This window comes from Sceloporus occidentalis, unplaced genomic scaffold (genome assembly GCF_023333645.1).
Source record: "Sceloporus occidentalis isolate IW3139 unplaced genomic scaffold, rSceOcc1.0.p SCAF_3, whole genome shotgun sequence".
Taxonomy (NCBI): Eukaryota; Metazoa; Chordata; class Lepidosauria; order Squamata; family Phrynosomatidae; genus Sceloporus; species Sceloporus occidentalis.
The window spans coordinates 89,790,264-89,816,660 of NW_028316983.1; positions in this window are offsets into that span (position 1 = coordinate 89,790,264).

The window sequence follows — 26,397 nt, forward strand, 5'->3', positions numbered from 1 at the left end:
CCCCTCCCAAGAAGTCAATAGTGGAAAGGAGCCAAACAGATTATGAGGGGGAGGCAGTGGGAAGGGGAACAGAAAGAAAGGTTTTTGGCCTCACCCCTATTCTCACCCCCCAAAGGAGAGTGGCATGGTAAGAAGAGTTCCTCTTTTCTTTCTGGAAGAGGGGTCTTGGGATGCTTCACTCTGCCTGCGTGTCACCTGGTGTATACCTCCTGCATCCCCATAATGATGCCACTATGCTGCAGCAAAGAGTGTCTGGGGTTAAAACCACTAGTAGACCCAAAAGAAAAGAACAGGCATCTAAGCATTTCAACATTTCTGTATGGAAATTACAAGGCACTCTGTCTCTACATTTCTGCAACATCACTAATAAGCAGGCCACATTCCTTGATCATGTATATATATATCCCATAATACTCAGTTGTTTAATTATTTTTACTGCATTAGCATGGTAATTCTATATCTGGGTGTGTGCTTTTAGCTATTACAGTCGGCCCTCCTTATCCACGGATTTTGTATCCAAGGATTCAAGTTTCCATGGCTTGAAAATATAGATATTTTTAAAGTACACATTCCAAATAGCAAACCTTGATTTTTGCCATTTTATATAAGGGATGCCATTTTGCTATGCCTTTGTATTTAATGGGACTTGAGCATGCACAGACTTTGTTATCCACCCATGTGTGTGTGTATGTGTGTGGTTTCCTGGAATCAAACCCCAGTGGATAACAAGGGCCCACTGTATAATGTAGGGTTGCTGTCCCCATGTAGGGTAGGCTAGAAAAGTTCAGAAACTCTGTGATCTTCAAGGGTTGCTATGTATTTCTAGGCATCTTCGACATGCTGGCCTTCCTTACCTATACCCTGTTCATTAGACCTTGCTACCTTCTTTTCTCTGTCAGGGTGCTACAACTCAGGGCCATTAAGTGCAATAAGTACATTATTCTGGGGCCTTGTAGTGTGGAGGGCAAAATAGCACTTTTTCATCTGAGTTGGTAACTTTGATTCTGCATGCTGAAATCCATGCTGGCATCCCAATTTGTCTTGGTTGCCTTATCATGCTTAAATTCAGCCCTATCATTATTGCTGTTAAACTGGACAAAAGCCACTGCCCATTTTGGGTAGACAACAGCTGGAGGTAACTCAAAAAGTAGATGCTGAGCCTCTGCTCAAGCGGTACATAATATTTAAATCAGGTGACTGAATAACATTTCCTGTATGCTAATTCAGCAAGCGGAAGCAGAGATGACTAATTCTGAAGATTTCTACATAAGTGAAATGTTCAGTTTTTGTAAGGTGGCATTTGTCTTCCAGAGAAAAATGTTACAGTTGCTTACCTAGAAAAATGTGTTCAGCTACATGAAAGTGTGGGAAATTGATCTGAACAAAGAGATACCCACTGAGAAGTGGGAGACCATATGGCTAGCAAAATCCTTGTGATCTGCATGCATTCATGTCAAGGAATTCTAATTTAAGTTAATGAACAGATGGTATCAAATGCTATTGCTTGCCTTAAGCAGATTTTTAATGGAATCTAGGTGATGCTAGATGTGCTGCAAATAGAAAGGTACATGTCTACTTCTTTGGCCATTCTGCCCTAGAGGATGATCCAAGAGAACATCCCCAGAGCAGATGGGGTTCAAACATGTAGCCCTTAAAACACACCTGAAACCCATCTGAGCAAATTATTGGTAGATGTCATGTGCTTTACAGACACAGTAATTTCCTTGAAAGGATGTCATGGAACAGTCATGTATCCCCTGGAGCAATGGAAGACTGCAGAATCAGAGGCTGAAAAGTGTTAGTGTTTGCCAAATAACATTAAATTACCAGAGAAAATTAATGCATTAAACTAGCAAGATAAATGCATATATTCACTGATATATTAAATAACTGATTATTGTAAGGTGCAATTTTAGTTTCCAAGGGTGTCAACCATTTTAAAGGGAAACAAAAATATGTAGGTATGAAAGTTAAATTTGTTGGAGTTCAGCTGTCATCAGCAGAACAGCAAAAGTGCGGGTCAGATTATTATTTTAAATCTGTCTTCCTAAAGAATAAAGACTTACTCCAAAAAACAACAAACATGTAGTTTGTAGTTTAAAAACAAATAATAATGACTTTAATAAATAAATACATAACAAACAAAATCCTATCCTAACTGGTAATAGTTTGGGAAAATAGATGGAATCTCACCATCTTTAATACAGCAGGAAGAAGAGAAAAAATCCTACTGCTACTGTAGAGAAGAGACTGTTACTTCAGCTGTTGAGAGGAGACTGTTTAGAATCTTGAGAAAGAGTGAGTGGCCAAAATCAAATGTTTAGATAGAAAGAGGTAGATAGAGGGAAGTCCCTGTCTATCTAAGGAGAAAAAGGAGAATGTAATGCATAAATTTCCCAACAATCCCTTTCTCTTTCTCTTGGACTGACGTTGAGGATTTTCATCCTTTCGCATAGTCTCTGGAATCAATCTTTTGGCAGAGGTTTCATGAGGATGTCTACAATCATTACTTTTTGTGTTGCAGTATTTCAACTGAACAAGTCCATTCTGACACATTTCCTGTACTTTGTGAAAAGCACTATCAGTATTTTTCTTAAGAGGCTTTTTACTCTGAGAGATCTTGATGCAGTTTTGATTATCTTGCATTAAAGTGGTTGGTTTGGGTCCTGTAACCCCAAAGTCCAGGGGTAAGTTGTGCAGCCATTTGGTTTTGTGACATGCTGCTTTTGCTGAAACACATTCTGCACCTGTGGAAGAATCTGTGATTTTAGATTGCTTCTTACTTGTCCAACTTATAGTTCCTCCACCATAGATCAGGTTTCTGGTGGTTGACTTTCTGTCTGCCAGATCGGCAGTCCAGTCTGCATCTGCATAAGCAATCAGATGTGGTTAGTGACATGCTGGCAGTATTAGTTTGTAATTTGCTATTCCTTTGAAACATTTGGCAACTCTTTTCACTGCAATGAAATGTCTGTAGGAAAGTTGACCATTCTGCATAAGATGCTTACAGCATTTGCTATGTTAGGTGATGTTGGCAATGTATAAGAGTTTAGCAACTGCAGTCCTATACTTGTCTCCATTTTGCAAAGGTTTGGATTTCTTAATGTCCTTTAAGAATCCTACTTCCATTGGAGTTGGCATAGCATTTGTGTCTTTCAGATCAAGACAGTCCAGAAGATCCATTATCTTCTGTTTTTGATTAAGGAAGAAACTTCCATCACTACTTTTTTGTATTTGCACTCCAAGATAGTGTGAGATGTCTCCCAAATTCTTGATATTAATCTCTTTCTTGACATTTTGGATTATCTGTTTATTGTCTGCTTTGTGTTAAGTGCATAGAATCAGATCATCCACATAACTTGTGATGAATCTCTTGTATACACATTTGTCAACAGTACCTGGAGTGAACCCCTGTTGGATTTGCATTTATGGTTTAAAGCAGTGGTCTCCAAACTGTGCTCCTTAATAGATTTTGTACTTCAGCTCCCAGAATACCAGACCATTGGCCAACATGGCTGAAGCTTCTGGGAGCTGAAGTCCAAAATCTCTTAAAGGGCACACTTTGGAGACCACTGCTTTAAACCATAAATGCTCTTTTGTAATTTGCTTACAAGATGTTCCTTATCAGATATTATCAGATATTCAGAATCCTGGAGGTTGTTTCATATAAAGTTGTTCAGTGAGATTACCATATAGAAAAGCTGTGAAAACGTCCAGATGTTGAACATTCATTTTATTATAAGCTGCAACAGCTAGGAGAGTTCTGATGGTTGTATGAGTGACTACTGCAGCAAAAGTTTCATTGTAGTATAACATTTAGCAACAAGTCTTTCTTTGGCCCGAGACAGATGGGTCAAAAGTGGCGTGGCGGCAGTGATACTAGGATTCCGGACTGCACAGCAACCACATGGTCTGGTACCCTAGTGTGTAACAGCAGTGGTCTAATGGCAGTGTCCCGTCCACATGAGCGCTGCCATCTTGACATATGGAACACACATCATCCGCACTTCGCTGTGCGTTGCTTACGTCATGAGTGCGCCACTGGCGCACTTGTAACATAACCCGGGTGCCACAAAAGAACTGGGTTCCTTTTACCCCGGAGGGACGTTGCATGGTTCGGCAACAGCGTCGTCCCTTGGGAGTTAAAACTGGAGCCTGAAGACCGCCATTTTGGGGTGGTATGTCTCGGGCCTTTGTATCTTTGAATTTCCCCTTCTGCATCTAGCTTTGTTGTAAAGACCCATCCACAGTCAATTGCCCCTTTTCCTTCTGGAAATTCTGACAAAGTCCATGTCTTGATTTTATATAAAGATTGAAGTTCCTCACTAGCTGCTTGCACCCACTTCTCAGAATCTGTCTTTGGAATTCCCTTGATCTCCTTCCAATCAGAGGGTTTTGGAATTAATTCTTCTGTGGCTTTATAAGAAAATCTGTCAGGTGGCATACCTTTATTGGAGCGTTCTGACCTTCCCACTTGGATTTGGATACATGGCTCCACTTCTTGCTTGCTGTCTGGTTCCTCATCATTTGGCTGGTCCATTGCAGGTGTAGCCCCTTCTGGATGCAAGACCTTTTGAGGATGAAAGAACTCCACTTGCTTTGGTTGCTGGTGGGAGTCTTCTGCAAATAAATCTTGATAAACATCTTGGTTTTGATTAGATTTGGGCTGTGGTCTTTCATCAATATAAACAGCACTTGTTAATTTTATTGTGCATCCATCTGGATTTAGAATTCTGTAACCATTTCTAGCGTAACCAACAAAAATTTCCTCTTCACTTCTACACTCAAGTTTGCCTCTTTTCTGTTTGGGAATATAGGTAAATGTTTTGCTTCCAAAAACCTTTAAATGGTTTAATTTAGGCTTAACTCCATGCCATAACTGGCTGTCTCTGTTCCATAGCCAGGTCTGAAACCAGATTAAAATGGATCTAATTCTAGATAATCTTTTTCATCCAGAAACCCCTGGAGTTGGGAAGCCACCACACGTTCCAGTACGTTGCCCAAAAATTGTAGGTTTGGTACTGGTTGATAATTATCCATTATGTGGGATTCAGCAATGGCTTTTTTAAAGGTCTCACAATTGCCTCTTTTGGCATCTTGGGACTTTGCCTTGTGTAGAGAGGCATTGACAACCTCCTTTACTCACTCAGCCAGTCCTGCTCTGGCCTGTTTAATCAGCCAGGAAAGACAAGGATCTAAGACACATGTGGGGTCTTTCACCTCTCCAAGAATCCTGTCCAAATCATCAGGCTGCACAAGTTGAAAAGTATCCATTAACATTGGACAGACAGGTGCCAAGGTTACATCCACTGGCACTCTTCAACTACAGGATACATGTTGGAGGGGATCTGAGCAACTTTATCTGCAAAGTGCCATGCAAATTCTTCACAGCGTGTTGCTGAGTGGTCTGCATTTTCTACTTGAGGGTGAGTGTGTAAGAGACCCCTGTCCACTTGGAACAGCTCTTCTGGAAGGCTCTGTGCAGATGCAATGCTGGCAGCAAAATATAATGTTTTTGCTGCCCACATTGCCACAGAGTAGACCTTCAAATAGGCTCTAGCCTGTGTTCAGTCAGATCTGCTTTGAGTCTTCCACCAACGTTGCTCTAGTCTCTGTCTCACTTGCTTCATCACCATCAGCTCCCTGGAGAACCAGGGGGCTGGTTTGGCTCCACTCCATAAGATGAGACGCTCAGGAGCAATTGTGTCCACTGCCCTGGCCTTTTCCTCATTCCAATGGCTGGCCAGAACTCCAACAGAATTGCCTGGTGAGGTAACAGGAAACTCCCCAAGAGCCCTCAGGAATCCATCTGCCTCCTGGGGCAGACCATCCTAACTGGCCCCCCACCTCTGCAGAGGTTCCGAGTCCCAGTGAGTCTAAGCCTGACCAGATAATGATCTGTCCATGACAATGGAACTATGGCAAGTTCCTCCACACCAATATCATCAACACCCTATCCAGCACAGAAAACAAGGTTCAGAGTGTGCCCAGCACCATGAGTAGGGCCAGATACCATTTGAGATAGATCCGTGGTTGTCATGGAGCCCATGAAGCCCTGAGCCACTCCTGAAAGGGCAGTCTCAGCATGGATACTGAAGTCTCCCAGCACTAATAGACAAGAAGACCACAACACCAACTCTGAGACCACTCCAGCTAGCTCAGGAAGGTAGACTGTTAAGCAGCGGAGTGGGCAGTACACCAACAGAATCCCTATTCTGTCCTGGCTACCCACTTTTAAACAAACATACTCATAACCTGTAGACTGTGTGAAGGGGCGTCATGTCAGGGGGATGGAATCATGATAGACCACTACACTACACCCCTCCTCCCTGTCCCTCCAGGTCTTGCCTGCTGCTGCACAGATAATCCTAGTGGGCAAGGCTAAGAGAGAATAACCCTCCAGGCTCATCCAACCAGGTCTCTGTTACATAGGCCAGGTCAGCTTGTTCTTCCAGGATCAGGTCCTGAATGGCAGCTGTTTTACCATTCACTGACCTAGCATTCAGCAGCAGCGTTTTCAATCCCAGAGGGCTGTCACCAAGGCTATCCACAGTATTTGGGCTGGGAGACAGTTTGGGGACTACAAGCACCCTCTTCCTTGATATTTTAATTGTATTCTCCCTATGTATCTCCCTCTGCCTTGAATGACTCCAGTGGCTACTCCCTGACTCTGTACATCGCCTCCCTCCTCAGAAAAACACATCCTTCCTATTAGCCGACAGGATAGTGGTATTGAAAACAGTAGAAAAACAAACAGACAGCTAATGAATCTGGGTGTTGTATGATGGGCCTCCTGCAGAAGTCCTGGTTTTATATCTCAGGCAGGCAAGGCAACTGAGCTGGGTGAAATCAGTGCCTGCTGAGTCAAGGCCTCAGTCCTGCAAGAGCCCAGTCCACTGAAGGAAGCATAGGTCCAAGGCAACAGAAACATAAGCCTCTTCATCCCTGCAGTCTCCATACAGATCTTGTCATACAGTGATCACCATATTCCTTTCTAAGTGCCTGCAAACTGTCTTTTTCATGATATGCTCTGGAATCTTTCCTGGTTTTGTTGTCAGGCTGGCTGGGCAGTAATAATTTGGGTTCTCTTCCCCCTCTTTTTGAAGATGGTGACAACATTTGCCCCCCCCCCCCCCCCAATCTGCTGGGACTTCTGTTCTCTGGGAGTTCGCAAAGATTATGCCGGTGGATCTGAGGATTACTTCTGCCAGTTCTCTCAATACCTTTGATGTAGTTCATCTGGCCCTGGAGTCTTGAATTCGTTTAGAGTAGTCAGGTATTTTTGTACTATCTTTTTACCTATTCTGTGTTCGATTTCCCATATTGCATCATCATCTCCTTTCCTCCCAGGATGAGCACTGCTTTCCTTTTGGAAGAAGACTGAGACAAACAAGGTGTTGAGTATATCTGCCTTTTCTCTAGCAAACCAATGCCATTTGTGTCCAATCATGCCATTGGAATGGGTGTCCACCATTTATTTCCCTCTACTGCAGGCAAGTGAAACAGCTGCTAATCATACAAATGACAGCTCTCTGCCTTCAAAATGATTTCTGTCTATTTCTAGTACAGTATATATTTATCTGGATGATCCAATGGCTCCGTCAACACATTACACTACACACAAAGCTGCCAGAATCCTGGCTTATTGAAGATGAACAATGTGCTGGTGGAAACTTCATGATCCTTCCTATGTAGTACAGGAGCAATAAAACAGACCACAGGCCATTGGGGTATGTGGTTTGTTTACAATGACATCTGAATGCAAAAAGAGTTGGTGCTCTGTCTTGTTTTTCCTCCAACATGCCAGAAGAAAGTATCCAGAGTTTGCTCTATGGTATCTTTTGCTTGTGAAAGCAGGGAGAAAACAAGCCAGAGTGGCTGTTCTTGCTGTGTGTGGGCATTCTGTCTCACACCCTGACAGAAAGTGTGCTGAGCAGGATGAGAGCACTGAGATTCAGCTTGTGTACTGTAATATGTTTCTCCATAGATGTTACAAAGTTGGGTACATTGCACATGTGTCAGCATAACTTTGCACTAAGGTTGCTGCCACACAGCAGAATTATTGCACTTTGACACCACTTTAACTGCCATGGCTCCATCCTGTGGAATCCTGGGATTTGTAGCTTGTTATGGCACCAAAGCTCTGTGACAGAGACGGCTAAATATCTCACAAAACTTCAAATCCCAAAATTCCATAGCATTGAGCCATGGCAGTTAAAGCTGTGTCAAACTGCATTCATTCTGTAGTGTAGATCCAGCACAAATTCAGGATCTCCATCTAGAGCATCTCCAGCAGGTAGCTGTTCAGCATCTTTTTGAAGAAACCCAGAGAAGGGAACCCCACCACTTTTCCAGGAAGTTGGTTCTATTGCTTCAAGATGTTCCTTCTAACATTCAATCAAAATCTACCTTCCTGTAATATAAAAGCATTAGACCTGGTCATACACTCTGTGGTATCAGAGAACAGGCCTGCCTCCTTTTCTCTGTGACAGCCTTTAAGATATTTAAAGAATGCAGTCATGTCACCACTTAGTCTTTTCCCCCAAAAGCAGAACATGCTGAGTTCCTTCACCCTTTCCTTGTGTTCTGTTCTCCATACCTCTTATCTTTGTTGCCCTTCTCTGAACCTGCTCCAACTTGTCTATTTCCTTCTTAAAATGAGGTGCCCAGAGGTGCCTTCACTCTTTCCTCATATGTTTTGTTTTCCATACAGTTTATCATCTTTGTTGCCCTTCTCCAAACTTGCTCCAACTTGTCTATTTCCTTCTTAAAATGAGGTGCCCAAAACTGAGCACAATGCTCCAGATGATGCTAGTTCTCTTTCATCTGGAAACTGACAGGCAGAATGTATCACAGTATTGCAAAATACACTGGGCAAACAGATTTCTTTGTTCTGGCAGTTTTTGCTCATTTATTAAGGCTTATAAATGGTATGTCTGAAGCAAAGTGAAGCCATGCTGTGGTTGCCTGGCTTACCATGATGTCTGAACATGGGTGTATTGCTAGTGTAACCCCTATAAGTATTGGGAAACCCAAAGCAAGGGACTATATTTGCTGGCTGAGTTCAGAAGGAGAGGAGGATCTAGAGAAGAGCTGTAGTTGCCAGGGATAAGTATGCCCTTTTCACTTTGAGTAAGGTTGTGGTGTTTTCTATTGTGTATTTAGGAGAGGAGCAAAAGGATACATTCTATGCATTTGCTTTCATTTTTGTATTTTTGTATTTAGGACTTTCAGGTTCCACCAAATGTCGCAGAAATACCAAACAACAAAGGGAGATAAGTCTGGCATTCAAGTCCTGCACTGGCACCTCATTGGATATTTGGAACTTTTGAGACCAGTACATTCATGTATATTGTTGTTAAAAATCCACCCTACACAATCTGCCCCACATTCTCAGAACATTTGGGAAGAATTTATTAGAATACCATAAGCCCAGGTTAATGTCAACTTCCCCTAGATCATTTACGGCTGCAGCTCCCAAACTATGGAACAGCCTAACAGAAGAGATCCATCTTATCACCACCTTAGATGCCTTTAAGAAAACACTTAAGACGGGCTTAGCCATCTGACCTCTTATAAGAGATCTTTAAGATAAAATGCTTCACTTCTGGTTATGATGTATGTTTTCTAAATGTTTTAGATGTTCTAGATGTTTTAACTATTTTAATGAATTAATAGTAATGTCAGTGTTTTATTGATTGTATTTTATATCTGTACTGTGTTAATTTGTTGATGTAATCCCACCCCGATCCGAGGGAGAGGCGGGAAAATACAAATAAAAATTATTATTATTATTATTATTATTATTATTATTATTATTATTAATGTGTTTTGCGATTTAAAGCACAATTGCATCTGCAATATGTATAATTGAATCCAGAAAGAGGTATATGAGCAGATAAATAAATGGTGATAAAAGAAGAGCTCCACATGTTCAAAAGATTTGGTAAACATCTGAGGGTGCATCTACACTGTAGAGATAATGTAGTTTTGACAACTCTACAGAATCCATCCTACAGAATCCTGTGAGGCACCATCATTCTTTGGCAAAAAAGGCTAAAATTACAAATCCCAGGATTCCTTAGGATGGTGCTACAGCACTTAAAGTGGTGTCAAACTGCATTATTTCTACAATAGATGGACCCTAAGCCAATCACAGTAATAATGGAAAAGATGCTGCTCAGCTGAAGACAGTGTTCAACCAATAAGAACTGAAAGAATTCCTCAGTACCTTGCTGACTTTCATCTTATTTGCAGATGACAAGAAGTCCCTCTCCAACTTGTTGCTGAAATCTAAAATGATATGCCAGATGGATTTGAGAACCTGGAAGATTTCACTTCCAGAATACAGAAAAGGCTAACAGGAAGTCGGGGAAAACCCTTATCCAGGTCCTTATTAAACTTCTATTAGATTCACCTGTTCAGATTTTACAATAAGCTCATTGTTTTGTGCACATTTTATTTCTGAGAGATGCCCTGTTAGCCTTGCAAAAAAGCAAGAACTTGAGATAATAAATGATTAACTCTCAGGAGGTGTGACAATGCTACCTTTGGTGAGACTCATGAGCCCAATGACATTTATATCTGTCACTAGTTAGAATCTATGGAGATTATCACACAGCAATTTGCCCGTGGAATAGATACCGAACTTAAAAGTAAAAGGCAGAGCTTACTGCACTGCCCCATAGGCAGGCAGTATGGAACCCATATGTCATCCACGCTTCTCTAGACTTCTTGTGCAGTATTTCAAACATGGGAATTTTCCGTGTTTGAAAAACTGCGCGAGAAGCCTGGAAAAGTGCGGATTGCATATGTCCTATGGGGCAGTTCAGTGAAATCCGTCTTTGACTTTTAAATCCTGCATCTATCCCATGGGCATGCTGCTGTGCAATAATCTCCACAGAATCATTGAGTTGGAAGAGACCACAAGGGCCATCCAGTCCAACCTCCTGCCATGCAGGAATACACAATCAAAGCACCTCCAACAGATGGCCATCCAGCCTCGATTTAAAATCCTCCAGAGGAGACTCCACCACCCTCTGAGGCAGTGTATTCCACTGTCAAGCAGGTATTATTGTGTCCCTTATATATAATGACAAATTCAAGGTTTGCTTTATGGAATTTATATTTTTCTGAATATTTTCAAGCCATGGATGGTTGAATCAGTGGATAAACAATCTGGATACTGAGGGCCAACTAATAGTACACAAGGAGCTGAGGAAAAAGACCCTCACTTTTTAGGGTTCAAAGGTAAATTGCTCATGGGAAAGAACCTTTAATAATATGTCTTTTTAAAAAATGAGATTGCTTTTAATTTGATTCTATCAATAGTTTAACTATATTTTAGCTTTTGTATTATGTATACTTTTAGTTGTGTCTATTTTAACTTTTGTAAGATGCCTTGGGTTCCAGGGCTGGGAAAAAGGTAGGATAAATATAAATATCATCACCACCACCACCAATTGTCCTTGACATGCCCCTAAGGCTTTTGGGCTGTAAAGTTGCTAGCACATGTTTTGGTTCAACTTTTAAAGAAGGAATAAGTATGCTGAACTATATTTATAGGAGGGGTGGGAAAAGTGTGGCCTTCCCGATTCTGTTGAATGCATTCCCCACCCTTTTCTATTCAGAAAAGTGTTGATGGCAGTTGTAGTCCAACAACATCTGGAGGGCCATACTTTAACCAGAGTTGATTTAGATAGAGCAAATTCCATGAGAGAAGTTGTGCAGAATTCCCTTGACTAAACAGGAGTTGTACTTCATGGTTGTCACTGTTGCTGTTGTTGTTGTTGTTTTATAGCTCTTGACCTGCTCTGTCAGCTTTCCACCTCTCGGTCAGCCAGTGTTCTCTGCAGTCCCAGCATAATTGAAAATGTATGTGTGCTTCTGCAAAATCTCACAAGCTTGACAGGCCAAATGTTTCTCATCATGCCATTTTATTATCATCCCTTTTCCTGTATTACTTAAGAGTCAGACTTGTTTTTCTACTAGAGGAAAGTCTTTGAAATTAAAGCAAAACAAACAAAACAAAAACCGCCCCCCTCCCTTGCTTATTATGTTATGTGGGGAATTTCTGGGGTGGAAAACACCATAAAGGAAGGTAGTTCCATATCAGAGAGGGAGAATTTAGATTGATATCGAAGAGATTCCAGATGAAATCTTTGTCTTGGTTCTTTTTTTTTTTTTTTTTGGTTTAGTTGCTGTGGCTTGAATGAACAATATGTTGAAATGGTTTATATTTTAATACAGTTTAGATTTGTATGGCCTGTGATAAGATAGAAATGGAGATGAAGTACATCCACTGGGACAACAGAAGACTCCTTCCCTTATCAGAGTATTTGCATTTGTTTCCTAGCCAAGACACACATGTGTGTGTGAGAGAGCTGTCAAGTTGTCTATCAACTTATGGCTATCTCATGAATTTCATGAAGGGTTTCTTAAGCCATACTCAGAGGTGGTTTTTAATTGTCCTCCTCTGAAATATAGCCTGCAACACCATGTTTTCCCCCATCCATGTACTAACTAGGCCTGACTCTGATCAGATGGGATCTGGTGCCTTCAGGTTATGTAGTCTCCCTGTCAAGACTTGTATATTTATGCATGTGCTCTAGGGATGTGGGAGCTGGGTATGTTTAGCCTGGAGAAGAGATGGTTAAGAGGTGATACTATAGTCCTATATAAGTATCTGAAGGGGTGTCATATTGATGATGGAGCAAGCTTGTTTTCTGCTGTTCCAGAGAACAGGACGTGGAACAATGGATACAAACTACAGGAAAAGAAATTCCACCTAAACATTCCACCTAAACATTAGGAAGAACTTCCTGAGAGTAAGAGTTATTCAACAGTGGAACACACTCCCTTGGAGAGTGGTGGATTCTCCTTCTTTGGAGGTCTTTAAACAGAGGCTGGATGGCCATCTGTCAGGGATGCTTTAATCGTTAATTACTGCATGGCAGGCGGTTGGAATGGATGGCCCTTGTGTTCTCTTCCAATTCTATGATTCTATGATGTGAAGAACATTAGTTACTCTTCATATCATCAATGAAAAAAAAGTGTGCCCTGATACTTGGGAAATGAGATTTATTTGTTGTTTGCAGTATCTTTCAGGATAATTAATATGTGCAGAAATACACGTGGATTTTATCTGCAGAAAATATGGGGCCTTTTGCACAGAAAATAGGCTTCCTGCACAGAAAACTATATCACACGTATTTCTGTAGAAAAGATTTGTTCTGAAAGATGTCTCAAAATGGGCATAGTGAGAACTGTACAGAATCGCCTGTATTCTTACACAGCAGAAATTATTTCTTCTTGCATGTGAGAATGAAATAAACAAAGATTTATATTCCTAATGTCTGAATTGTAATCTCTTCCATCATCAAATCAGCTTCTATGTAAAAATAACAGATGTATTTCCTAAAATAATAACTATTTTAAATATTCAATACTGATGGTAGGGAACAGTCAAACAGACAGGATAACCCTAGGGAGAGAGTGTTCTCTCCTAGTAAGAAATCTTGCTCTGGTAGGTTCTTGTAGGTTCAAGTCTACAAAAGCTCATGCTACCAGCTTCTTTCTTTCAGTTAGTCTCAAAGATGTTACAAGAGCCCTTTGCCAATGAATATGAAAATCACCTTTCAGCAGGCTGATCAGCTCAGACATGTATCCTATTGTAAGGTCAAGTATCCTATAATGTTTCTTACCTGAGCTAGGCTCCTTTGTTTTAGTAACTGCATCAACTTGAGAAGAGGGCATTTTACCACTGGTGGGATGAAAAATAATAAATATGGAAACTTTCACTCATAGTTAGAAATTCCCTGTTACATTTTTACTCATAGCCCAGAAATTTTGAAAACTGCAAAATGAGAGAGCCATGTAGGCAATAAATGGCCTTTTGTCCGTTATATCTCTTGTGGTGTAACGTATAGATAAGAAGGGGGCTTCCTTCTTGTTTTACAAGTGTTAATCCTGGATTTACAAGTGTTAATCAATAAATTCCTTGTTTAAAGTGATAGACCCTTTGTTGTAAACACTCAGAGTTCTGAACGCAGAAAAGTTGTAAACACCCAAAGAACTGAGGCAACATGGATCTCAAGAGAAGCATCTCTTTTTGAAGCTTATCACACACATTATGGGAACGAGAAGGGGACATGCACAACTGAGAAAAAACGGATTTTATCACACAGCAAATCATCCTCAAAATGGCCCCATTCCATCCCCCGGCACCAAGGTGTCCCCATTCAGTGCTAAGGCTCATCAAATTTTCAGATCGGAAAACTTCCGGCTGAGCAAAATGACACACCTCAGCACTGAATGGGGATGGTTTGGTGCCAGGGGACAGAATGGGGCCATTTTGAGGATGATTTGCTGTGCGATAAAATCCGTTTTTTCTCAGTCGCGTGCAGCCCCAAGCATCCCATTCCCATAACGAGGAAAATAATGTGTGCGATAAGCTTCTTTGTCTCACTAATGGAACTTAACCCCCCTGCAAGTACTTGCATGAATGTCCCTCCAACGACACTTGAACGGAGAACAGCAACATCTTCAAAATGCAGATTTGTGACTAACATCATCATATTTTTTTTCTTCTCCTGTATGATTTTTAACATCTTTGGCTGATGAAGAAGCCAGTGGAGCTTCAAAAGTTTACAACATGCATTTTGTGCATTTTGGTTGGCTAATAAAACTATCACTGTTTTGTGGATTCCCAATGTTACTCTACCCAAAGTTCCTGTTGACTGAATTTCACATACTATTTACTTAGATAAAGAGATTAAAACAAACATAGTCATCTCTGGGACAGTCCAAAGATGTAGATGAATGGTAGACAGAGAGGATGTGTGTTGATCTAAGATGTTAATGTTTCCAAGATGTAAAAGAATATAAAAGCCATACTCTGAGAATCATTCAGTGGTCTCACTTTGGAACCTTCCATGTGGACCTATTTCTGTAGAATTACACCCCCCCACACACACACACACCTTGCTTGTTAATCTGGACTCTCTGATGGGCAATGAATCTCACTGTTGTAATACGTGATCCTAGATTTCATGGTCATTCCTTCTGGGGAGTATGGATTTGATTGTTGCTCCTATATCTGAAAAGAAAACAGTTCTGGAATGAAATGATGTTGGTGTACAATATGGCAAGTTTGCAAGGCAATGGGCTCTGCAGGCTGAGAGGTGGGGTAGGTCTGGAATTTGTAGTCTCAAATGGTAAATTATCCAAACTCTCCACCCATTATAATTTTTAATAACCCAGGCAAATAGCTGCTCCACTAACTGAAGGTTCCTTATAACAGTGTAGCTCTGTCAGGCAGAATCAAAGAGGCAGCAATCCTTGCTTGTCATAATGGAGCAGTGGTGCTAGTTTTGTTGGAAGTAATGAATACTAAAATCCTTCGTTTTCTCTCTCTCTTTCTCTTTTGCTTGCCCATAATGCACATTATTATTTTTGATTAATGGCAACCAATGTTACAGATCCAGAATTGATCATTATGTAAAATAGCAACGGTATCAAGAAAAGCCATCTGCTGATTTAATAAGCATTTATTCCCTTGTTTTGTTCTTGTTATCGGTGTCAAAATGCTTTGCAATGCTTAGGGCAATATATATGAGAGTTATTTACTCTAAAAATAACCAGAATAGTGAACTGTCTTAACAAGCATTTACTCCTTTATTTTGTGCTTACCACCAACATCAAAATGTTATGCAAAACTGACTACAATAAATATTGGAGTTATTTGCTCAAAAAATAACCATAATATTGAATTGTCTTTTCTGATCTTTTATAAGGGTGACAAAGCATCACGGTCAGCAGATAAATGGTCCTATTTAGCATCAGAGGGTTGGTTGCATAAGATCATTTAGATTCTTGCAACATATTTTGTTCTGACCTTCTCAAACAATACCGATTATTTTTTCTTCTTCTAAATTTAGCCCTAGAAGATCAGTCAAGTATGTAATTTCTAATTATGCCAACTGCTGGGGAAATGGAATCCTATATAGGGAAAGATGCATAAAATGCTCAGGCTTCTTGGTTTCTATCAGACTGAAAGTCTCAAGAGGCAAATCTGATCTCATTTTTATTCTGGTCAGTTTAGCACAAATGTTTTCTGACTAGCAAAAGGGTGTGACAAGGCATGATCTGAGGCAGAATGGTTTGGGCCCATTATATTTGGAGACTGTCTATATTTCATGCTAGACTTTCCAAAATGATTCAAGAAAACCTTCCTGAATAAATAACATCATCAGTGTTTGGAATCTGTTTTATAAGATCATGTAGGCAATTGGCTGTGGCTGCAGAGTACAGGGTCAAACTGTACAGGTTACTAAATGCATCTTCAGATCAAAAGCAGCCTATAGACTATGTAAGTGGAGTGAACCCCCATCTAATCATGTTGCATTGTTGTTATTTTTAAAAAATGCAAATTGCAGCAGCAAATTAGAGGGACAGAGGTGTATCAGAATATCTAACACTGATCTATTCCAACCCATTTCTGTCTTATGGAAAAAAACCTTTCCTTGTATTGATATTTGCATTGGAAGGTAATATCCCATTGGTGTCCTCAGCATGGTGTTGGCAGGTGAAACCAGAGAAGGGGGTCCAATTGCTTTAATGCAGGTATGGGGAAAGTGCAGCCTTTGACCCACAGGGGTAAAAAAGTGCCCCCCCCCCAAAGTTTCTTTCTTTCTTTCTTTCTTTCTTTCTTTCTTTATTTATTTCTTTCTGCCTCTAAATGCCACTTAAGAGTAATAAGACCTTTTGCCATGTATTAGGGCCCAATTAAGGCCCAGGAGAGAGCTTTTTTTGAAATAGGAATTAACTTTTGCTTATTTCCTATTATTAAAAAAGACAACTCCTGAGTCTAAATTGCCCCAGAGGGGCATAAAAACATGGAAAATGTGCTCCCGTGCTCCCTACATCCTGGGGGCATTTGGGGAATTTTTTGTGGGTGTGGGTATTGGTGGTAATGGTGGTGGGGCCCAGCCCTCCAATGCCTCTTGGATGGCTAATTTACCTCTCCCTCAGCCTTCCATTGTTTCTGCCCCCTGATTTAATGGTTGTGTAGAAAACTGAGGATGCATCTACACCAGCCACTGAATCCAGGGCCTGTCTGGAGGATTGTGCCCAGACTGGCTTTGGACCAATCACACTAGTGGCCACACACACTGGGCCGAACTTGGTATGATGCTGCATCATTATACATGCAAGTCAGCTGGGCTGGTACCATATAAGCCCTGCTGACCTGTTCCCTGTTTTCAGAGCCACCACCACCACTTCCTCATGGGCTGGAGCTTCATGCAAAGCCTGAGGAAATGCTGCCACTTCTGCTGAAGTCAGAAATGGTGCATGGTGATCAACAAGGAGCCTAGGCACCCATTTCTGATCTGAGCAGAAGTGATGGCTCACTGGGAAGGCTTTACACAGAGCTCCTGCTGATGAAGAAGCAGCAGTTCAAAAAACAGGACATCCCCTTTGCCTGTGCTGCTTAGTGCAGGGAAAGGGGATGGCATGGCTCTTGGTATGTGATTAACTGCAAAGGGACAAAGTGGAACCAATCCAGTTGTGTACATGCCAAAAGAACCTGAGGTCACACTGGGCTTTCTGATTATTTTCACCAACTTTGTTTAGTTTGGAGTAAAGTTGGGTTAAGTGCAAAACCCCACGGATCCTCCCTGGAAGCAGTCATACGCTGTCAAGACTTTCCAACCTTGGCTTTACAATGAATAAAGTATTTTTCACCATGTAGACAAGCTCAGAATTTCAGTAGTCTTGGTTGTGTTCCAGATACCACCACAACACCATTCTGTTTTCTTTTTGCACTGACTGCAGATTTAGCTAGTGTCAGTCAAAGGCACTGAGGAGAATGCTGATTGGCACTAGTGACTGACACCAGTGATTGTCATCAGATGGCTCTTTCCAATCTGATGTGGATAACAATAGTAGCAAAAGTAGTAACAGTAGGTAATAGTCATAGTGGCCAGCTACATACCCACCTCCTTGCCATGTACTGACCTTGTATTTCTTAAGCTTTTTAAAGGAAGCTGTAATGTGGGCCTGGGCATGTTTTTTCTTTACTTAGACAAAGTACAATCAGTCTGTTGCATCTTTGCGAAAAATGTCCATAACCATACATGGAAAGAATCCAGTGAGAGAATTACTTTACTTTTTAAATGCATAAGATTAAAGAAAGGCTTGAGAAAGATGTGAGAAGAAACATGATTGTTTTATTACAACATAACATTTCTTTTAAAAAATATTTTTATTACTTAAAACACATAAACCACATCATTTAACATACTATGTAACACCCCATTTGACTTACTGCAATGCTTACATACATACACTCTTACATATATACATAACAAATTTCTAATATAAGACTAACTAATCTACTATCTAAACATACAAACTTAAAACTTTTTATTTTGTAAATTTTATTTTGTTATTATGCACTTCTCTTCTATCCTTGTTGAATCTTCTATTCCTCTTTATGTTGGTAAACCATTTCCTCAGAATTATCATCTTGGACCTTATCACACATGGGGGTGGGTGGGTGTTGCAGTGCAGATCCGCAGTCACTCCTGTTCTAGCAATGCAAAGTGTGATGTTTTTCCACACCAGATCCAGAGCCACACCTCTCTAGCAATTCGGATTGAGGTTAAAACGCCATGTTTTCCCACACCTGGTTGCCTTTCTATTGTCCTTCCGAAGTGAGGGAGAAGAGAAGTCAGTTCGATTCCAAGCAAGTCACCTGATGCGGACTCAAGCAAAGGGGAGTGAGTGCACATTGTATTACCACACCAGAGCATACTTTGAGGGGTCAACGATTCGAATTGGCACCCTTGCACATGCTCAGTGGGGCTCTGGATGCTGCCCTCCTTCCCTGCCCCCTCCTTAGCTGTCATCCTTCATCAAGGTCTAGGAGAAGGCAGGGGATGATGGGATAGCTTGCTGGGGGTTGCTGGGGCCAGGATGAGGATGCAGGAGCAGTCAGGGGATGATGGGATAGGTCACTGGGGGTTGCTGGGGCCAGGATCAGGATGCAGGAGCAGTCAGCGGATGATGGGATAGGTGGCTGGGGGTTGCTGGGGCCAGGATCAGGATGCAGGAGCAGCAGGGATGATGGGTTAGGTGGCAGAGGGGGGCAAGATGGGGATGCAGGAGCAGTCAGGGGATGATGGGTTAGGTGTCAGGGTGAAGGAGAGGAGCAGATGGGGGTCTAGGAGAAGGCAGGGATGATGGGATTGGTGGGAGGCTGAAGGAGTGGAGCAGATCGGGGTCTAGGAGGACGCAAGGGATGCAGAGGATGATGGGATTGGCTGGTTGGCAGAGAGGAGGAGATGGCATGAAGGAGGAGGAGGGGAATGATGGAGCAGGACGCAGGGGCCAAGAGGGGTGGCATCGGAGTGCTTTTCCACACCAGAACAAATCGCAGTGCAATTGAAGGCAGCCAGGAAGCGAATTCTCTGAAGCCACTTTTTCCCTGTTTTAACCAAAATGAGGGGTGACTTCAGAAATGCAGCTGAAGCAATTCACAAGCAGATCCCATAGAAATCAATGGCATCTGATAAAACAGTCCCTTTATGAGGTGAAACCGCATCGTTGGAAGTGCAATCACTTCGGAAGTGAGCTGGAACCACCCAAAAGCTCCGTGTGATATACTCCCTTGTCTCATCTACTCCATCCTGTTACTTCAGCTAAACCTATTCCCCCAGACATTCAAATGGTTATGGATTAAACATTTGGCCATATAACTTTCCAATATTTATTCACCATTAAGCATTCTTTCTCCACTTTTTGCACGGATTTATCATTCAAATAACATCTCATGATATCTATTTGCATAATGTATATTGATTTTAGTAACCAGTATTTATACAAAGGTAAAATACCTGACACGCTTCAGCTTGACATCTTTTTCAGGGGTCTCTATAAAAATCATAAATGGACAACACATAAATATTAGCCACCTTGAGGCATGTCTCTTTTTTCTGCGGTGGATTCCATTGGATATTCCTCAGTTTTGGTTTCTTTTGTTTCAAAAAAGAAATATGAATCAAGTTTATACTCTTTTTATGGGAACTTCTTTTCTAGCTTTTAGCTTTAAAAGAAGAATATTCTTTCTGAGAAGCGTGATATTCAGTATATAGACCACAAGCAGCTGATTGAAAAGCTCCCTGGACATACTGCATGATAGACGAGAGCCTGATTCTTTAAAAAATGTTTTCATAGAGGTCGAACAGTCTGACCTCATGTCAAGTAACTGTAAACGTTGATTTCTGAGTGTACATCTAGTGAATTTTTCTCCCAGCATAGATTACTGCTTGTCAAATCTTATGTAAATGCTCACCAGTGGTATAGCAAAACCATGGCTTATAAAGTGAAGAAAAAAAAAAGTCATGTAAAGAATGTATGTGTGAGAGTGTGTGTGTGTGTGTGAGAGAGAGAGTATTGATATGAACTCTTCTTGTAATGCAAAATATTTTGCTGCAGGTTGCTTTTGAATGGGCAATTAAGAGTTATTAACTTTACAGAAGACCAGCTCCAGGTAGAAATGAAAACTGCTGTGATTGATTTGTTGATGCAGATCAGTGCAACTGCTTCTATGTTTGCTTGCAGGTGGGTTTACAGAGACTGTAACAATTAGTTCCTGCATTGTCTTGATCTTGGGTCTTTAATCTGCTTGTATCATATCTTTTTTGCTGGTTTGACAAGTTCATTGTCAAAATTAGCTGCTCGTAGTTATTTAATGAAGGGTGGGGAACATGTAAGCCTCCAGGTTGTGGGCAACTGCAGTCTCCATCACTCCATATTAGCATAGACAATGATGAGGGAATGATGTGATTAGCAATCTAACACCTTGAGGATTGGGCTATACATGGCTGGCATGTGTGTGTGTGCGCACGTGGATATGTATGTGGTGATAGATAAACCTAGACTCCTGGTGAGAATCTTAACAGTAACATTGCACAAAGAATCCCTCCTACACATACCTATAAATGATCTCAGCGGCTTTAGATATCATAGTCATACAGGAAGAGAGGAATTTTATTACCCAGGCTGGCAGATCTCAGCAGTGTGGGTGTATTAGAAATCTGCATGCATGCTAACATTTAGCTGTTCTTCTGTGCATGGTGAAACCTTCCTGCTGGCTGGGAAACGTGGTGCAGAGCTGCAGATATTTTTGCTCTGCTGTAGCTGGCGTGCAATTGTCAGTTCATAAAAATGCCTGTTCTTCTTGGTTCATATAATTTCACATGTTTCCCACACAGTTAACCTGCACAGCGCTGTGACTATGTCAAACACAGCTGCACATTTATTAAAGACAAAATACATGCACTTGGGATGGTAGTTCATCTGCTCTCCCCCCACTACCATCTGTCTGTCACTCAAAAATTGCAGAGCTACCCATCTGTATTAGCTCTAAGCATCTAGCTTATAGCCTCTTTCTTTGCATGCATATTTCCAACAGTTTCCTCTGTACTACCGTATTTTGTGTGCACATCCAGATCAAGGTGCACATTTTGTGTGCCCTCCTGGTGATCTCTTGAAATGTGGTTTTTGACAGTATGCCACTGGAGAAGAAGGTGTGGGAGGAGATAACTCAATTCTAGAAGAATTTTGGATGTCACAAAGCTGGCCCAAGACAGTCTACCCCCCTCTCCCACTTACCACCTGAGACAAATCAGCAAATGGTGTCTCCTTTCTCTACTCATCCAAGCCAAGGTACATAGCACCTAAATCTAGTCATGTTATAGAATCATAGAGTTGGAAGAAACCGCAAGGGCCATCCAGTCCAACCCCCTGCCATGCAGGAACTCTCAATCAAAGCACAAAAGGTATAAAGTCCTCTTCCCATCTCCTTTTAATCCTGGCAGTAAAAATAAAAATGAGTACAATAAAAAAGTAACAATTTGCTGTCCTTTCATAACATTTCAAATCTTTTCCCTTAGAGGACCACCTCACTCTTCCTGATGGTGGTGTCATTTGAATCTTTTCAATTAGGGAAAAGACTTCAATGTTTTGAAAAGGTTCCCTCTGTAGAGAGTTTTGATAATTCCACTCCAGGTGGCCTTTAGTGTCAGCCTTTAAAGCAGAGCTGGGGATTATGAATTGCTGGACTGCAAGTTCCACAATTCTTCACCACTGACTGTGTTGGCTGGCTAAGCATGCTAGGAGTTGCATTCCAAAGCATTCTGGAGTGCTGCATGATTTCCACTTTGATTTAAAGTCTTTCTCCTTCTCTATCCCCCTTTCTTATCAGTTAAGTCCCAATACAGAGCTTGGGAAACATTACTTTTTTTGGCTGACAACTCCTAGTTCCCCAGCCTTCATGGCAAATGTCCACATTGGCTGAGTGATTGTGGTTTTTGTAGGCTAGAAAGTAACCTTTTCCATCTGTATAACAAGAGTAAGCACAGGAAGCATTTCACCCATAGTTATGCCATCAGATGGCCAAAACTTGTTCCACTGACACACAAAGACCTTTTCATGAAGAGGTGCTGAAAAGTTCTCAGTCTGAACAAGAAGGGAATGACCCAGAGCCATGAATTTTACATGCTATTCCAAATGTGGACCCTGGAGTTCGACACATTTGGCACATCATTTCTCAAGTTTCTTTAACCCTTCCTCCAAAATTCTGATGTCTGGCCACTGAGATATTGCTCCGCTGCTGCTATTGCTTCTGTACTTAGGACAAGAGGCTATTATTAGAACAGAATATGGAGATGAATGGTTCCCAGTTGGCAAATGGGTCAGACAGGGCTGCATTCTATCACACTATTTGTTCAACCTGTATGCAGAAAATACCATAAGAAGAGCTGGCTTAGACTCAGAAGAAGGAGGAGTGAAGATAGGAGGATGGGACATCAACAATCTAATATATGCAGAGGACACCATACTACTAGTGGAAAACATCACAAACTTTGACCAATTACTAAGGAAGTCAAAGTGCAAAGGCAGACTTAATGCTGAACATAAAGAAAACAAACATAAATGGCCATGGAAGAAATACATACATTCAACTTAGATAATGAGGAAATGAAAATAAAGAGTTCTTGTACCTTGGATCAAACATTGATCAGGATGGAGACTGCAGTCAAGAAATCAGAAGAAGGCTAGGAATGGGAAGAGCATTTATGAAAGAACCAGGCAAAATCCTAAAGAGTAAAGATATACAACTGAATAATAAAGTTAGAATAATCAAAGCCATAGTATTTCCCATCACCATGTATGGATATGAAAGCTGAACAGCAAAAAAAAGCTGATGATAAGAATACCAACTCATTTGAGATGTAGTGCTGGAGAAGAGGTTTGAGGATACCATGGACAGCCCAAAAAATGGGTAATGGAACAGATCAAGCTTGACGTGTCCTTGGAAACCAAGTTGATCAAATCTGTTGTACTTTGGCCACATCGTGAGAAGGCACAATTCATTAGAAAAGACAACAATGCTAGGAAAAGTAGAGGATAGTAGAAAGAGAGGAAGGCCACACACCATATGGATAGACTCCATCAGGGAGGTCACAGGTATGAAATTGCAGGATTTAAGCAGAGCAGTGGAAGATAGAGGGGCTTGGACTGTCTACAGGGTTGCCATGAGTCGAGGTCAACTCAAGGGCAGTTAACAACAACAATATACTATATCATATTGGGCACATCTATTGTGTGTAAAAAAACCTACATAGTTCTTGTCATTTATTCTCAGCACAGCTCTGTTTGAGAGATGGACAGAGAGACAGAGTTTAAATGAATGACATGTTCAGTGCCACTTAATGAACTTGATTAGTGACCAGGATTAAAACCCCAGAAGAGGCACACGGCACTAAAACCTTGTCCCTTCCAGTTTTCTGTGATTCATAAATTCTCTTGGCATTCTGCAGTTAGAGGAGTGAATTTGCAAGGAGCACTAGGGCAACTTAACAATAAAACAATTTCTTGTCTTCAAGGCAAATCCTTGTTGCTGAGAGAAAGCTCTGGATCTATTTGCTTTGTTTAACATCAGACAACCTGCACAATCCACCCTGCTGACAAGGAAATACATTTTGTTGATTTGGGGACTTGTGTTTGGAAGTGTGTCTCTGTCCCAGAAATGTGAACCTTTGTAGCCACCAATCTTAGGAAGATATATTTTTGTTTCTCTCTCCATTTAAGGCGAGCTTATCAATTAGATCCTTTTTTCAGCCCTACAATAGAAGCAATTGAAACCAACCATCAGGCAGACAGCAAATCCCATGGCAGCAGATTAAGGCAGCAAACACATTTCAGCTAGGAATGCTTCCTAAGAATGCAAATACAGTAACATGTTATTTCTCAACGTGGGAATCAGAAAGTGTGGCCAGGCTGGCCCTATTTCTCATAGATGAAGAAAAAAAATGACATGAGATTGGAAGACTTTAGGAGATCCAGTTGATAATAATCCATTGCTTAACTTCAATGCTGTTAATATCACCCCCAGGTTAGGGGTCTTTTGAATAACACAAGTGTCCAGTTCAAGGAAATCCAGCTATCCATCATATATAATCAAATCAATTCCTATGGTATTAGTTCTCCTCTTACCAACTTGGGAAATCCCCTTCTTTCACTGTTCTTTAATTGTTTCCCAGTAGGGCTTATTTATCCATAGGAGGCTTCTTCCTGACTGTTATCTAAACCATGTTCTACTTACCTTCTCCTTGCATGTTTCCAATATATTGGTCACTGTGGGGACAGAAAGCTGGTTAAGGTCAGCCTTTGGTCTAATCCAAAATTGCTTGTCATAAATTCCTCTAACCCCTTCCTGTAGAATTAGCATTGCTTCCCAGTGAAGAGATGAAAAGACCCCTAAAATAATATATAAGGCTGAGTCATTCCCCTAAAAATGAATGCCTTTCAGAAAATTTCACTGATCTCTGAAATAACACTGAGATTTTGAACTTGAGCAAAGTTATTTACCTATACATGAGCACAGGGTATGTTTTGGATTGGCAGTCAGATGTGGATTCTTTATAAGTTCTAAGCTGAATTGGATTTAGAAAGATTTCTTCATGACAGAAAAGGCAGCTATAATTCTGGCTATATATCTGAAACCACTATATTCCACAGTCATATATTCTGGAAAGTTAGGGTCTATTCCTGAATAAGTATCTTTCTATAATTCTACTTTAACTGCCATAGCAACAGCCTACGGAATCCTGGGATCTGTAGTTTGGTGAGGCACTATCTGGCAGAGAATTCTAAACATCCCTCCCCAAACTGCCAATCCCAACTTTCCATAGCAGTTAAAGTGGAATCATAGCACTCTAACTGAATAGTGTGAAAGGGTCTTAGTTAACTCTGAAATTATTTCCACCAGTATAGATTCTTGTATTATGAGATACTGCATTCTTTGCTGATGGGGCATTCTTCCACATTTGTTGTTGAAGCAGAATAGAGAACAAGTCTATGGTCTAATCTGTACTGCAGAAATACTGCAGTTTGACACCACTTTAATTATCATGGTGCAATGCTATGGAATTCTGAAAATTGTAGTTTGTTGTGGCACCAGAGCTCTCTAACAGAGAAAGCTAAATATTTCACAAAATGGCAATTCCTAGAACCTATGGCAAAATGGTGTCAAACTGCATCATTTCTGCAGTGCAGATTAGACCTAGGTTCTTTCCTACATGAGCACAAAAATCCTAGCCAAATAACATGTATGCATTTTAGATATTGTTGAAAATTATGGGAAAATCAATCTGCACAGCTAATGATCTACTAGATGGCTTAGGTATGTATTGAACCATGATAAACCTTAATACACGATATAAACCTGGGAACAAATGCACTGTTAATTTAGACGATGAATATATAGAGTTATGGGACATCACATACAATATTTCAGGTCATCACAGTGGGCAGTAGAGCAAGATGTTCCCTGCTTTTCCACCCCCTGCTAGTCAAAGAATGGATTAAAGAGAGGAAAACCTATTACATTTCTGATTGTTCTTAGGGCTATATTTTACTCATTCTCTTCATAAAGCAGGCATTTTTAAAAAATTGGATACAGCCTTTGGAGGAGATGACATATCAGAAAAATGAGCATGGTCTCTACATATCAACTAGCTTCTTGTTTGTACCAAATCTTCATTCAGACTGACTGGAAACTTTGTATTTTGGAAGCTGCTCTTACAAGTTTCTCCAAAATACTAAGATAAATTTGGTTTAATGTCTGTAATTGCATGTTCATATGTGGTGCCACTGCCCTTCAGCATGGAAGGCTTGGCCTATTTTTTTTTTTTTTTAAATAGAAGGGGGACTTTTAAATCAGATGTCTCCAGAACTAGCTTTACTTTCACTCTGTAAGGGAATGAATGAAGATTATTTCCCCCTTCAAATATTAGTTTTCTTCTATGGGTTTGCATATAGTAAAAA